Source organism: Mustela nigripes, chromosome 5 (assembly GCF_022355385.1).
Source record: "Mustela nigripes isolate SB6536 chromosome 5, MUSNIG.SB6536, whole genome shotgun sequence".
Taxonomy (NCBI): domain Eukaryota; kingdom Metazoa; phylum Chordata; class Mammalia; order Carnivora; family Mustelidae; genus Mustela; species Mustela nigripes.
In genome coordinates, this window is record NC_081561.1 from 27756998 (window position 1) to 27772225 (window position 15228).

The following is a 15228-nucleotide window of genomic DNA, read 5'->3' on the forward strand; positions in this document are numbered from 1 at the left end:
TGACCATGTCAAAGCCCAGGATGCAGTGAGCACAGGCTGGGCACAGTCCCCTCCATGCAGGTTCCTCACAGCCTCTCCTCTTCCTCTTCCCCAGAGGAAGCCCAGCAAACATGAAAATCCTGGAAGGTTCTCAGTGCTTCTGTTGATTTCCTCTCTCACACTTTAGGAATCCTTTTTTTTCAGTAACCCATCAACCCCTCCTGGCAGTCACAGAAGAAAACAAATTCAGCTGCAGCTCCATGGGACACGAAGCACAGACAGGAATGGAGAGGGCCCAGGTACCCCCTGCTAGAACCAGAGAGCAGATGCGGGAGAGAGGGCAGGTGAGAGCAGAGCAGTGGTGGGGGTGAGGGGGAAGGGAGGGAGGGGAAGCGGGGCGACGGAGTGGGGCTCCCTGCGGCCTGGGCTGGGACACCGCAGTGTAGAAATACCTCAGGGAGTGGGAGCCTGCGGGCGCGGAGGGGCTGAGTCACTGCCCAACTGTCCTCCCTGCACGGTTCGGGGCCCAGGTGGAGGCGGGCAGGATGGTTGGGGAGAGCAGGGCGGAGGTGGGGAGGGACCTGGGAGCACAGGCCTGGAGCCGGGCGGGGGCGGCTGGGGGTCTGGGGCGGGGCGGTGGAGAGGCGCCTTTCCCGGGGATCCCACATCCGTCCGTGCCCGGGGTCCCCTTGCTAAGACACTGCAGAGCCCTTTCTTCCCGGCCCCACACTCACTCGCCCAGGTCTATGTCACCGCCTCCCCATTGTCTGCTGTCCAGGGCCCTTCTCCCAACAGGGGTCAGCGATCCTGCTGATGTGAGTCAGCTCAGGTCAGGTCTTCACTGAAAATGCTTCAGTGGCTCTGTCTCACTCCTGTGAAACTTCTAGAATATAAGGCACATGAGCACAGGCTTTGGGCTATTTCAGTGAAATCTGTATCCACAGGATAGAAAACCATTCCTGATACATAGTAGACACTAAATTAGTTGTTGTTGAGTGAAAGAATGAAATACTATTCTATCAGAACTTAATTCATTCCATAAAAATCACAACAGGGAATATACCAAAAATCAGAAAAGGTTTTCATTCATGCAACTAGTGTGCACAGTAGTTCATAAATTTATGTCAGGGGAAGAAGTGCTATGTGTCTATTTGTTGCACAGTGAGCCTGGGTATTCATTTTCTATTACTGCATAGCTAATTACTACAAACTTCATGGCTCAAAAGAACATCAATTTATTTGTTTGCTGTTTTTTAGACATAAACCCAGGCATAGTGGGCTTCAGACTGTCTTAGCTGGTCGAGTGTGTGACTCTTGATCCCAGGGTCATAAGTTTGAGTCAGAAGTTCATGTAGATATTACTTTAAAAAAAAAAAAAAAGGAAAAAGAAATTCAGGCATGGTGTAGATGGATTCTCTGTTCAGGATTTCACAAAGTTGTGTTCTCAACTTGAGGTGGGCTGCTCCTTCAAGTTCATACAGAGGTGTTGGCAGAATTCTGTTTCCTACAGTTATAAGACTGAGGTCCCCATTTCCTTGCCAGCTGGAATGGTCCTCATGCCCACAAGCATTTTAGCCATTCTGACCTCCATTTCCAAAGCCAACAATAGAGAAACCCTTCACATTGAACCCTATCACACTTTAAATTTTTTCCTTAGGAAGAATCCATTCCTTTTAAAGACTCATTTGAGGGAGGAAGGCAAGATGGCAGAGGAGAAGGGGACCTTATTTAAACTGGTCCCTGAATTTAGCTGGCTATCTACAAACCATTTTGAACATCCATGAAATTAACCTGAGACGTTAGAATATGTTGGGCTGGCAAGAAGGGCTACCAAAGATGGCGAAAATTCCCGCCACAAGACCTGAACTCAGACAGGAGAACAAAGGACCAAGATGGCGAAAGTTCCCGCCACACGACCTGAGCTTGGACAGGAGAACAAAGGACCAAGATGGCGAAAGTTCCCGCCACACCACCTGAGCTCGGACAGGAGAACAAAGGCCCAAGCAGGAACCTGAGACCCCCGCCCCGGGCTCCTGTGGACCAATGGGATCCCGATGAGCAGGAGGGATATCCAAATAAGGGAAACTTGCCAAAAGACCCCTGAGCTATACCCCCAAGACCCCTTAAAAGCCCCCTCCTCCCTGCCTTGGGCGCGACTTCCCCCACTCTGCTTTCCAGAGTTGCGGAACCTCGCCCGAGGGTGCCCACCTCCTCCCGGTGCAACTTTCTCGGCTCCCCTTCACCTGGGCCCTGAAACTTCACCGGAGAGAACCTTTAATAAACCTTGCCTTACACTCACTTTGCCTGGTGTTGTGTTTATCTCGCCGGAAAAACCTTACAGAATATATATCTGGATTTCTATAAGCAGAAAAGCACTTGCTTTTGGCAAGGTAGGAAGGGCAGAGTCATGAATCTGTGCGTGATAATGGAAGATAAACAGAAGGGGGAGGGAGCCACCATAAGCTGGTGCCTGGAAAGTGATATAACACCTGAGGGCAAAATTGGAGTCCTTGGAAATCTGTTCTAGTAAGAGACCTCCCCCCACCCTGGGAGGTTTTGGAAATGAAAAGGCAGATATCTAGGTAGAACACTGTGGTCTTAGGATACAGGGGCCACAGAGCAAAAGGGGATTTCTGAAATGGTGGAGAGCCTGAGCACTGGGGCCAGGAAGTGGCCAGCAAGAGCCAGAAGACATTCACAAAGAGGATCCCCAGAAACCCATGAACCTAGAACCTAACTGGGTGGGTTGATAGCTGCTCTTTCCTTAAACATTCTGAAAAAAATCTGGAAACAGTGCCTGTGAAAGGGCAAAAACTTGCAGAACAATAGTGGCTGGGAAGGGGCTCCAGGGGAGAACCAGAACAGACTCAGTAGCCTACAAACAACAACACCCCGCCCCCACCTCCGGCCAGGGCAAACCCTGTGCCAGTGCTAGCCCACGGTTGCTGGTGGTTTGAAAGCACAAAGGACAGAGATACAATGGGGGCCTGAAAACACTTCTAAGAGAGTAGCTGTGGGCGTGCTCTGTGGGGGGGTACAGTTTTCAGTGGCACAAGCAGAAGTGGAGACTATTTGCCCTTGAGAGTTTATTAGAGAGGGCAGACTGAGATTTTTCTGCTCTGCACCAGAGGCTTGGCTGCAGCCATTTTTGCTCTGATCCCCTGAAGAAGTGCAGAAAACCCCCAGGGAAAAAAAGAGACTCAGAAAACCCGTTTCCACTGAGCCCATCCCCCAGACAGGGGGTGGGGCAACTCTGCCAAGGCTGGGTTACCCAAGAAATTGCAGGGCAGACCTGTCCCCCAGAAGACAGATTGGAAGAACAGGTGGATGACTGTAAAATCCCCACAAAAAGGGAAAATTATATATTGAGCTCCACATGTGGCCTCTCAAATGTTTACTTTTCAGATATAATTTTCCTTTTCTTTTCTTTTCTTTCTTTTTTTCCCTCTCTATCTCATGCTGTTTTCCCCTGCTGTTTTTTTCCTTGAAACTTCTCATTTCAACTAGATATCTATTACACCAACTCATCTTTTCATAGATGCTTTTTAACTTGTATTTCTACACACCTATATTTTTTATAGATATATGTTTCTAGCCTGTTTTTCACTCTATTCAGTTTCACTTTTTAATATATACAAGTTTTATTTTCCTAGTTATTTGGGGATGTAGTGTCCTCTAACACAGAGACCAAAGTACACCCAGGAACAACTGAAACTCCCTGTTTTGTCCACACTGAGAGATAATAATCCCTCTTCCCCCCCTTTTTTCTTTATTTTCAAATATTTACATATTTTTGATAATATATATTTATACATGTTTAGAATTTTTTTTCAATTTCTTAATTTTATTCTTTTGTTTCATTTTGGTTTTGATTTTCAATGGTAACATCTGACCACCCAGGATTTTGCTAGGATGCAGCTTCTTTGGCTTGTGGTTGGTATTTTGGACTCTGTCCATTTGTTCAATCATCCATTAACAGAGTGACTAAGAAGAACTCTCAATAAAGAAAAGAACCAGACACAATGTCCTCTGCCACAGAACTAATAGATATAGATATAAGCAAGATATCAAAGGCAGACTTCAGGATAGCAATCATGAAATCAATAGCTAGGCTTGAAAAAGGCATTATCGATAATAGAGAATCTCTAAGGGCAGAAATGAGATCTAATCAGGCTGAAATAAAAAATGCTTTGAATGAAATGCAATCTAAATGGAATATTCTAATAGCCAGGGTAAATGAGACAGAAGAATGAATTAGTGAGCTAGAAAATAAGCTGATAGAAAGGAGGAAAGTGAAGAAGAGAGGTATAGGCAGCTAGTGGCACATGAGATTAGACTTACAGAAATCAACAATGCCATGAAATACTCCAATGTCAGAATTATTTGGATCCCTGAGGGGGTGGAGGGAGAGAGAGGATTAGAAGGTATATTTGAGCAACTCTATAGCTGAGAACTTCCCTAATTTGGGAAAAGAAACAAACATTCATGTCCAAGAAGCAGAGAGGACCCTTCCCAAAATTAATAAAAGTAGATCGACACATATACTAGTGAAGTATCTACTAGTATATATATACAAAATATACTAGTGAAGCTTGCAAATCTTAGAGCCCAGAAAGCTATCCTTAGAGCAGCTAGGGGAAAGAGACTCCTTATGTACAGAAAGAGGTACATCAGAATAAGATCAGACCTGTCCACAGAGACCTGGCAAACCAGAAAGGGTTATCAGGACATACTCAAAGTATTAAATGAAAAGAACATGCATCCAAGAATACTTTACCCAGCAAGACTGCCATTCAGAGCAGATGGAGAGATAAAGAGCTTTCACAACAGGCAGAAACAGAAAGAATTATGACTACCAAGCCAGCCCCACAAGAAATATTGAAGGGGATTTTGTAAACCAAGAGAAACCCCAAAAGTCACAAAGCCCAGAAAAACAAAAAACAGAAAACCTACAGAAACTGGGACTCTATAGACAATAAAATGACACTAAATTAATATCTTTCAATAGCTACTCTCAATGTGAGAGGACTGAATGCTCACATCAAGGGACACAGAGTGTCTGGTTGGATAAAAAAACAGGACCTATCCATATGCTGTCTATAAGAGTCTCATTTTGAACCTAAAGACACATCCAGATTGAAGGTAAGGGGATGGAAAGCCATGTACCATGCCAATGGACCTCAAAAGAAAGCTGGGGTAGCAATTCTTGTATCAGACAAATTAGAGTTTAAACCAAAGACTGTAGTAAGAGGTGTAGAGGGCCATTGTATCATACCTAAAGGGTCTATCAAACAAGAAGAGATAACAATTGAAAATATCTACACCCCCAACATGGGAGCAGCCAATTATATAATCCAGTTAATAAGCAAAATAAACATATAGACAGTTAATAAGCAAAATAAACATATAGACAGAAACATATAGGTCTCCTATAGTAGTAGGAGACCTCAAACTCCACCACAGCAGTGGACAGATTATCTAATCAGAAGGTCAAGAAAGAAACAAGAGCTTTGGACCAGATGGACTTTGTAGATATACACATAACATTCCATCCTAAAACAACAGAATATTCATTCTTCTTGAATGCACATGGAACTTTCTTCAGAATAGACCATATACTGGGTTACAAATGAGGTCTCAATGGATACCAAAAGATTGAGATTATCCCCTGCATATTTTCAGAGCACAATGCTGTGAAACTGTAACTCAACCACAAGAAGAAATTTGGAAGGAACTCAAATACTTGGAAGTTAAAGAGCATCTTGCTAAAGAATGATTAGGTTAACCAGGAAATTAAAGGAGAATTTAAATAATTCATGGAAACTGGGACACCTGGGTAGCTCAGTTGGTTAATGTCTGCCTTTGGCTCAGGTCATGATCCCAGGGTCCTGGGATCAAGCCCCACATTGGGCTCCCTGCTTGGTGGGGAGACTACTTCTCCCTCTCCCTCTGATACTCCCTCTGCTTGTGCACGTTCTGTCACATAAATAAATAAAATATTTTTTAAAATTAAAAAAAAATTCATGGAAACTAATGAGAATGAAAACACATTAGTCCAAAACCTATGGGATACTGCAAAGGCAGTCCTAACAGAGAAATACATAGCCATCCAAGCCTTTCTCAAAAAACTAGAAAAATCCCAAAAGAACAAGCTAACCTTACACCTAAAAGATCTGGAGAAAGAACGGCAAATAAAGCCTAAACCAAGTAGGAGAAGAGAAATAAAAAAATTAGACAGGAATCAATGAAATAGAAACCAGAAAACAGTAGAACAGATCAGCAAAACTAGAAGTTCATTCTTTGAAAGAATTAATAAGATCAATAAACTGCTGGCCAGAGTTGTTGAAAAGAAAATGGAAAGGACTCAAATTAATAAAATCATGAATGAAAGGTCAGAGGTCATGACTAACACCAAGGAAATAGAAACAAGTATTAGAAATTATTACTATATGCCAACAAATTAAGCAATCTAGAAGAAATGGATGCATTCCTGGAAACTTATAAACTACCAAGATTGAAACAGGCAGAAATAGACAATCTGAATAGACCCATAACCAGAAAGGAAATTGAAATAATAAATAAGAGTCCAGAATTCCCCTGGCTTCCCAGGGGAATTCTATCTAACATTTAAAGAAGAAATAATACCTATTCTACTGAAACTGTTCCAAAAAATAGAAATGGGAGGAAAACTGCCAAACTCATTCTATGAGGCCAGCATTGCCTTGACCCCCAAGCCAGACAAAGACCTCATCAATTCTCAAAGGAGAATTACAGACCAATATCCCTGATGAATACCAGTGCCAAAATACTCAATAAGACCCTAGCCAATAAGATCCAACAGCACATTAGAAGGATTGGTCACCATGACCAGGAGGGATTTATTCTTGGGTTTAACATCTGGAAATCCACCAGTGTGACAGACCACATTAATAAAAGAAAAGACAAGAATCATATGATCCTCTCAATCAATACAGAGAAAGCATTTGACAAAATATAGCATCCCTTCCTGATTAAAACTTTTCAAAGTACAGGATTAGAGGGACCATACCTAATATCATAAAAGCCATCTGTGAAACACCCATCATGAATATCATTCTCAATGGGGAAAAACTGAAAACTTTTCCCTTAAGGTCAGGAACATGACAGGGATTCCCACTCTCACCATTATTGTTCAAAATAATACTAGAAGTCCTAGCATCGGTAATCAGACAACAAAAAGAAATAAAAGGTATTCAAATTGGCAAAGAAGTCAAACTCTCTCTTTGCCGATGACATTCTTTATGTGGAAAACCCAAAAGGCTCTACCCCCAAATTATTAGAACTCATACAGCAATTCAGCAATGTGGCAGAATACAAAATCAATGCACAGAAATCAGTTGCATTTCTATACACTAACAATGTGACTGAAGAAAGAGAAATTAAGGAATGGATTCCATTTGCAATAATACCAAAAACCATCGAATACCTTGGAATAAACCTAACCAAAGAGGTAAAGGATTTATACTCTAGAAACTACAGAACACCTATAAAGAAACTGAGAAGGACACAAAGAGATGGAAAACCATTCCATGCTCATGGATTGGAAGAATAAACATTATGAATATGTCTATGCTGCCCAGAGCAATCCACACTTTCAATGCAATCCCTTTCAAATTGCCACTGACATTCTTCACAGAGCTGGAACAAATAATCCTAAAATTTGTATGGAACTAGAAAAGACCACAAATCGCCAGGGGAATGCCGATAACGAAAACTGAAGGTGGGGGCATCACAATGCTTGACTTCAAGCTATATTACAAAGCAGTGGCCATCAAGACAGCATGGTATTGGCACAAAAGCAGACACACAAATCAATGGAACAGAACAGAGAGTCCAGAAATGGACCCTCAACTCTATGGCCAACTAATAATCTTCAACAAATCAGGAAAGAATATCCAATGGAAAAAAGACAGTCTCTTCAATAAATAATCCTGGAGAAACTGGACAGCCACATTCAGAAGAATGAAATAATCTCTTACACCATACACAAAAATAAACTCAAAATGGATGAAAGACCTAAATGAAAGATAGGAATCCATCAAAATCCCAGAGGAGAACATAGTCAGGAACCTCTTTGACAAAAGCAAAAATGAACTTTTGGGACTTTATCAAGATAAAAAGCTTTTGCACAGCAAAGGAAACAGTCAACAAAAACAAAGGCAATCCCCAGAATGGGAGAAGATATTTGCAAATGACATTTCAGATAAAGGGCTGATATCTAAGATCTATAATAGATAGATCTTGGATATCAATATATCCAATATATTTATATCAAGATTTAAAGAACTTATCAGACTCAATAACCCAAAAAGCAAATAATCCAGTCATGAAATGGGCAGAAAACATAAGCAGACAGTTCTCCAAAGAAAACATTCAAATAGCTAACAGACACATGAAAAAATGTTCAACATCTCTAACCATCAGGGAGATACAAATCAAAACCACAATGAGATAAATGAGATACCACCTTATACCAGCTAGAATGGTCAAAATTAACAAGATAGTTAAAAGAAATTGTTGGCAAGGTTGTGGAGAAAGGGGACCCACTTTCATTGTTGATGGGATTACAACCTGGTACAACCATTCTGAAAAACAGTATGGAGCTTCCTCAAGACTTTAAAAATAGAGCTACCCTATGATTCAGGAATTATACTACTAGGCATTTACCCCCCAAATACAGATGTAGTAAAAAGAAGGGGCACATGTACTCCAATGTTCATAGCAGCAATGTCCACAACAGCCAAACAATGGAAGGAACCAAGATGCCCTTCAACAGAGGAATGGATTAAAAAAAAGATGTGGTACATAAATAGAATGGAGTATTAGTCATCAGAAAGGATGAATACTCACCATTTGCTTCAACATGGATGGAATTGGAGGAGATTATTCTAAGTGAAATAAGTTAAGCAGAAAAAGATGATTATCATATGGTTTCTCTCATATATAGAACATAAGGAATAGCATGCAGAACCACAGGAGAAGGGAGGGGAAACTGAGTGGGAAGAAATCAGAGAAGGAGACAAACCATGAGGGATTGTGGACTCCAGGAAACAGAGGTTTACAGAAGGGAGGTGGATGGGAGTCTGGGGTGACTAGATGATGGGTATTAAGGAGGGCGCATGTTGGGATGAGCATGGAGTTTTATACACAACTATTGAATCATTGGACACTACAACAAAAACTTATGATGTACCACATGCTGGCTAACCGAACATAATTAAAAAAAAAAAACTAAAGGCAAAATTAATTAATTAACTAATTAATTAATTAAATCCTCACCTCACCAGGAGAATCTAAGACAGGGGAATCTCCCTGTCTTAAAGTCAGCTGATTTGAGACCTAACATATCTGCAAGGTTCCTGGCCAACAGCACCTACATCAGTGTTTGATTGAATACCTGGTGGAAGAGGTCCTTCACCCAATCTACCTTTCATGGAGTTCCCACCTGTCTATTCAGGGCCCGTTCATCCCCACTGATATTAATGAGCGAATTCTAGGACATCTGTCCTGCCTGATCTCTGCCCTGTAGAGGAAAATACCCTCAAATTTCTAGTGATGTCCTGTTCCCTCTTCCCAACACTTTGCTGATGACTTTCAGGAAAGGTGAGTCTTCGGGATCCTCTTGTGGAATGTAATCATCTGGTGGGTCTTTTTTCTACACATAATACCTGCATTCTGCATGTCTACTTCCTTCAGCTTCTTTATCCCAAGTTTTACTGTCTCTTTATTAGGGCAACTAAGTCATGTCTACTTTGTGGAGAGTTGGACACCACTTTCCCCATCTACATAGAGCCACCCCAATGGTGATATTGTCCCATGTCTTGGGCTTCTGGATAAAACCACATCCTGAAAAGTGCTCCTACTCAATGCATTTTCCCTTCTCCATCCTGATATTCTGGCCCCTCGATCAAGCATCCTCAGAATCCAATCCCAGAGCTGCTGTTCATGCTCCTACACATGCATGCTAGGTCATTCTCGCAAACCTACTGAGTAGATACCACTTGCATCTGCACCATTGTCCAGCACAGGAAGTGTTAACCATTAGTAGAGAAGGGCGAGCCTCCTTCATGTGTCCAGAGGGTGCTGAAGGGCATCCACTGGGAGGAAATTGATCATGTCTGCAGGATCTTGGGTTTTTCCCACAGGGGAACTGACTGTAAGGAATGTGTTAGGAGAAAGCCTTGTGAGAAGACATGGCGAAGGAGCCAGAAAGGCTGGAAGAACAGCAAATCTTGATGCAAGTCTGAATCCGAGGGAAGGAGAGAGAAGGAAGTTTGGCTAGAAGTGTCCTAGACCCAGTGCAGAGTCAGACAAGTTCATCAGGGTATCAGGAAGCCCTGGAGCCTCAGTCAGCCTGCAGAGGAGAAAGAGTTCTGCCTCAGTTTCTGTGCTGTTCTCAAGGACAGGCTGGAGGAATTCTAGAGGAAGTGCATTCTAAGAGCACACATGGCATCAGATTTGAGGGCACACAGCCAGGGCCAGGGATCAGTTACATACCCTCAAGCCAAGGGTCAGGGTTGTGTCTTCTCAAAGCCACCACTATAATTCACTTGAGAACAAACATTGGTGAAGAAAAAGAGAACAGGGGAAGAATTGCTGGATAAGTACTTGTAATCAGACAAGAAGGGACGCGATCTAGGGCAGCACCAAAGGGAGTGACTCTGGCTGGCAACAGCATGGGTGGCACCTGTGCTAAAGGATTGCAAGGCCCATCACATGGGGACAGATGCTAGGACCTGAACAGATGGTAGAAGAAATCTGTACAATTGTCCTCTAATGTGTTCAGTACACAAGCAGATGGCAAACCTGCTAGACAAGGGCGTTAAGGCAACAGTCTTACTGATGTTCCAGCTGAAGTCAGATGATGGTTGACTAGGAGCCTCCCAATACTGTTCTCTCTAGAAAAACAACACACACACACACACACACACACACACACACACACACACACACGATAAAAATATCAATTTATCAATCAATTAATCAGGTACAACCCTTGTTTCTGTAAAAACATCAATAAAAACAATAAACTACATAATTGATGACAGTGGCTCTGGGAAAGCTCTGGACTACCCTGAGGAAATAGCAGAATGCTTTAGAGCACAAAACCCAAGGATGGCTACATAGAAAAGTGCAGGAAACATTTTACTCATGTCACCCCATCCGTCAGTCTGGAGCAGATCAGCACAAGGAAGATGCCCTCAGAGGGATGATTTCACCTGCAGGAAAAAGAGAACAGGAGGACTCTTGTCATCTTGCTTACCTGTGGAATCTGCATCCTTTGCCATCAAGGACCCCACAGAGAGTCTCTAGTAATGCTGAACCCCCTGACGGAGCTGTCCAGAGTCCTGCCACTTCATCTCCTTCCCAGCGCTGGAGCTCTCACAGTGGTGAGACCTGCCCCCAGTGGCCCAAGTCCCTGCTGTGCTCCATTCTCCAGGATTAGGATCCCACAGAACCTCACCATCTACAAGGGCTGGAGATGCAGCTGCACTGTGCTCCGCCCCTTGTTCCACATTTGGAAATTTGAGCAAATGATACTAGGGCCATGCAACTACTGTTCTACACCCCTCTTGCTGAGTCCTGATGGGGGTTTTGATCCACCATCATATATGCAGTCTTGTCACTCTGTGCACCACCTCAGGAATCCTAAATTGAGGCTTTGACCCACCATCCCTGGGGCCATGTTGCTGAGTTTATGTAAAGAACTTAATGGACTGAGGAATGAGGGGTTACTACGTAACTTCCTTATTTTTGTATATTTTTGAATATCTATTGAATTATCTTGTATGTGTATGAATAATGTTTCTAAAAATAAAGTACTGTAAAATAGCAAATAACTGACATATCATCCTCAGACCATGAATGATCAGGTTCTGATCTTCCCCTTTAGGACCAATCATCTTTTCACTGAACTATTTTACCTCAAATTTCCATTTCCAAAGCATGTGGGCTGGATTGTATGGACAAATTCTCCCACTGAAATAGCTTGAAATGTCATGTAACTTGGAAAAACCATCATCTAGAAAGCACTAAGGTTCACAAGACAGTAATAAATGAGTTAATGAGCACACCCCAGAAAGAGGGGAAAGACCCTACTTGGCCCCCCAGAGAGCAGGGTCCCGAAACATGGAGCAAAGGCTCTGTGAGTCCCCTGCACAGAGTGCAGACAGGCAGGCCCAGACCTTTCAGCTCTGTGCCCTGAGCTGCTCTTTCTTACCATCTCTTTCCCTTTTAAAGTATAAATAAAACATTTACATTCTGATTCTGATGTGTATGATGATGAACAATACAGAGTGTCACATATATTCACTGCAGAAAAATTATAAATTGATAAGATGATAAATGACAAGATAAAAAGGATGGTAGTCTTTATACCTGAGCTATTTGTTGCATTTGCTTCTAGTCTCTTATATGTCCTCCTAATGCTAGAAGTCTGTCTCTATAAAGTGAAGAGCACAGAGCTCAAGGGGCTCCAGCCCTGCTTTATCTGGATGCCATTTCCCTAGTCATTTCTTTCTCACTCAGAAAAGAAAGACTCAGGTGAGAACTGCACACTCTCCCCACCCCTCACCCCACCTCTGCACCTGTGTCCTCACCTTCTAAGCAGTGATGGGGGAAGGGTCTTCCTGTCTCAGGCTCCCCTTCCATGTGGGCACACATGGCCCCTCACTCACCTGTATCATGCACTTCCCCCTCTTTTCTGGTTCAGCCATTCCTCCTAGAAACATGTGAGGATGACTCCCATTCAGCAACAGGAAACAAAATTAATCAAAACAAAATCATCCCATAAAAAACCAGCATTTTCACCCATGAGTCCTCCAACTCCTGCCCCATCTCTATGACTTCTGTGTAGAACTCATCCTGACCCATCACCTCATCCACCATGTTGTCTTTATAGCAAATGGATAGAGGAACAGTTTTACAGTCCTTGATTTTAAGACAGATGTCCCGAAGCTTCCATGTCCCTATTTCCTGAATCTCAGAGACCACCTGCATTAGTTCTTCTAGCTGATTCTCTGATTACTGCTTCTGTGCCTCTAAGTAGCCTGCTTCTCAGACTCTTTCTCTGGTCTTCAGGTTTATGTGTCATCTTGACTGAATTGGTGCCTCTTTCACACTATCTTATCTGCCCCATATAATTATTTGATAATTTTGATGAGCTCAATGTGCAGTGTTTGCATGATTATGATCATGAAATGTTAGTCACAACTGAGCTTTTCATAGACTATGATTATGATTTCCTTCCTGAATCAACTTTTTATTTTCCCTGGAGTAAATAACTATCTTATACCATCATTTGCTCAGTTTCTACTGTGCTCCTTTAAATCCTTCCCTCACCCCATCCTATTGGGTAAATCTTCATGGACATATTTGAGCCAATCCAATCTTCTCCCATTTCATGTCTGTGCAGCCGCCTGGCCTGCAGTCTTCAGCCCTGCCCCATGGGGAAGGGATGCCTACACCCCCTGGTGTAGGGCTGACACCCAGACCCCCTGAAGCACCTACCAGGGGCACTTGGCCTCTCTCCTGCTGGCTCCCTGTTGCTGGGATCCCACATGCTCCCCTTGTTTAGTTTTCTCCATCTTTTGTCCCTTGTTCCCTACTGGTATCCCGTAGAAGGAAACATGGAAAGTAGAACAGAAACCCTCACATCTGAGGAGACTTTAGGCTGCCCTCACCCTGAGTCACATGGTGATGTGACAGAGACTTTGTGCTGGACAGAGTTGTCCTCAGGATTTGGGGGCCTTGTCTCATGTCTTCCAGCCCATAGGCCTGTGTTGCCTCTTGGAGTCTTCAGGGTGTTTGCCCTTCCATCCTCCTTGTGACATTTCACTGTGATGTGTCCTGGTGTGGGTCTCCTCTCCTCTAGGTAAGAATTTGGGTAGGTCTTTCCCTGTGAAATTGAAGAAATATTCCTGAAATTGTTTTTCATCATTTCCTATCTCCATTCTTTATAAAACAATTATTATTAACTTGTTGGAATCACTTGATTAAGAAACAAAGAGGTCTTCTCTCCTGTTGCCATCACCCTCCTGATTGTATGGCTTTGGGGAAGGACAACTGTAATCATCCAGTGTATCCACTCAATTATTCATTCCTATGGTCATATTATTATTTCCCCACAGCTCTCTCCTGCTCTATGATTGTACAGCACTGTGTGGAGTTGTGTTTTTGCTTCATACCCATATATATGCCTGGTGCATCCTATAGATGAGACTGATGCTAGTGGTAGGGGACCTGCTAGGTCTCCTGGATTCTGCTTTCATGATATCATGACCTTTCTCCACATAGCACTCATCTCAGGAGCGATTTACATTGCCTTCTGTCATTTTTGCTCCATGCCCATCTCCCACATGACTCTGCCAGTGTCCTGTGACCAGGGTGTCACTCTTGCTGTTACTCTGTGCTGTAACTCCAGAGGTCAGCTGATCCTAAGCTCCTGGAGGCCTCGAGATATCCACTGGATGATGGACTTTAGTGTGCTTTGAACAGCTGAGTCATATTGCTTGTTAATGTCCTCCTAGGCTCTGAGTCCAGCATCCTCCCATCACAGAACATTCTGGAACATTGGAACAGCTTGCTAGCATGGAGTGCACATCAAACCCCTTCTGAAGGATAGCTAACAGTAAAAGACAAGTCAGCAAGGCCTCTGAGAGCAAACTTTCTGGGCTGAACCCTGCCTCTACCACCTCCTTTTCTCCAAGGCCTCTCTTGCCTGTCTGTACAAAGGGATCCCCTATGGGGTGCCTCATGAGTTTTATTTCATGATGAAGTTTGACACTCTGTGTAAAACACATGATGATAATCCCCAAGACATGTTAAGTGTTCCACTATTTATACTCACAATTATCATATTGATTATAATACTTACATAAGTTTTATTCTTTGTTTTCTTAAACCACAATTCAAGAAACGTTCTTGAAAATATGCTTTCAAAAACATGGGTGATTAACTCCTTAGGATAATCTCCTAAAAGAATATGTATGTGTCACAATATAAGCGCATTTAAATTATGGAGATATTTTTCAAAAACACCCATTAAAAACTATATACCAGTGTTCACTCCCATCAACATTTACTTATTTTTTATTAAGATTTATTTATTTATTTGAGAGAGAGTATGAGTGGGTGGAGGGGCAGACAGAGAGAATCTCAAACAGATTCCCTGCTGAGTGCAGAGCCCTACTTAGGGCTGGATCTCATGAC

General features: G+C 42.8%; 1 long non-coding RNA gene across 1 annotated transcript; it reads right to left on the minus strand.

Annotated features, from left to right (window-relative positions):
- Positions 1-12623: 12623 nt before the first annotated feature.
- LOC132017183 (uncharacterized) lies at positions 12624-14982 on the minus strand. Its single transcript, XR_009404195.1, has 3 exons — positions 14894-14982; positions 13701-13915; positions 12624-12739 (listed from the first exon to the last, which is right to left on the minus strand). It is a non-coding gene; the product is annotated as an uncharacterized LOC132017183 (long non-coding RNA).
- Between the last annotated feature and the right edge of the window lie 246 nt (positions 14983-15228).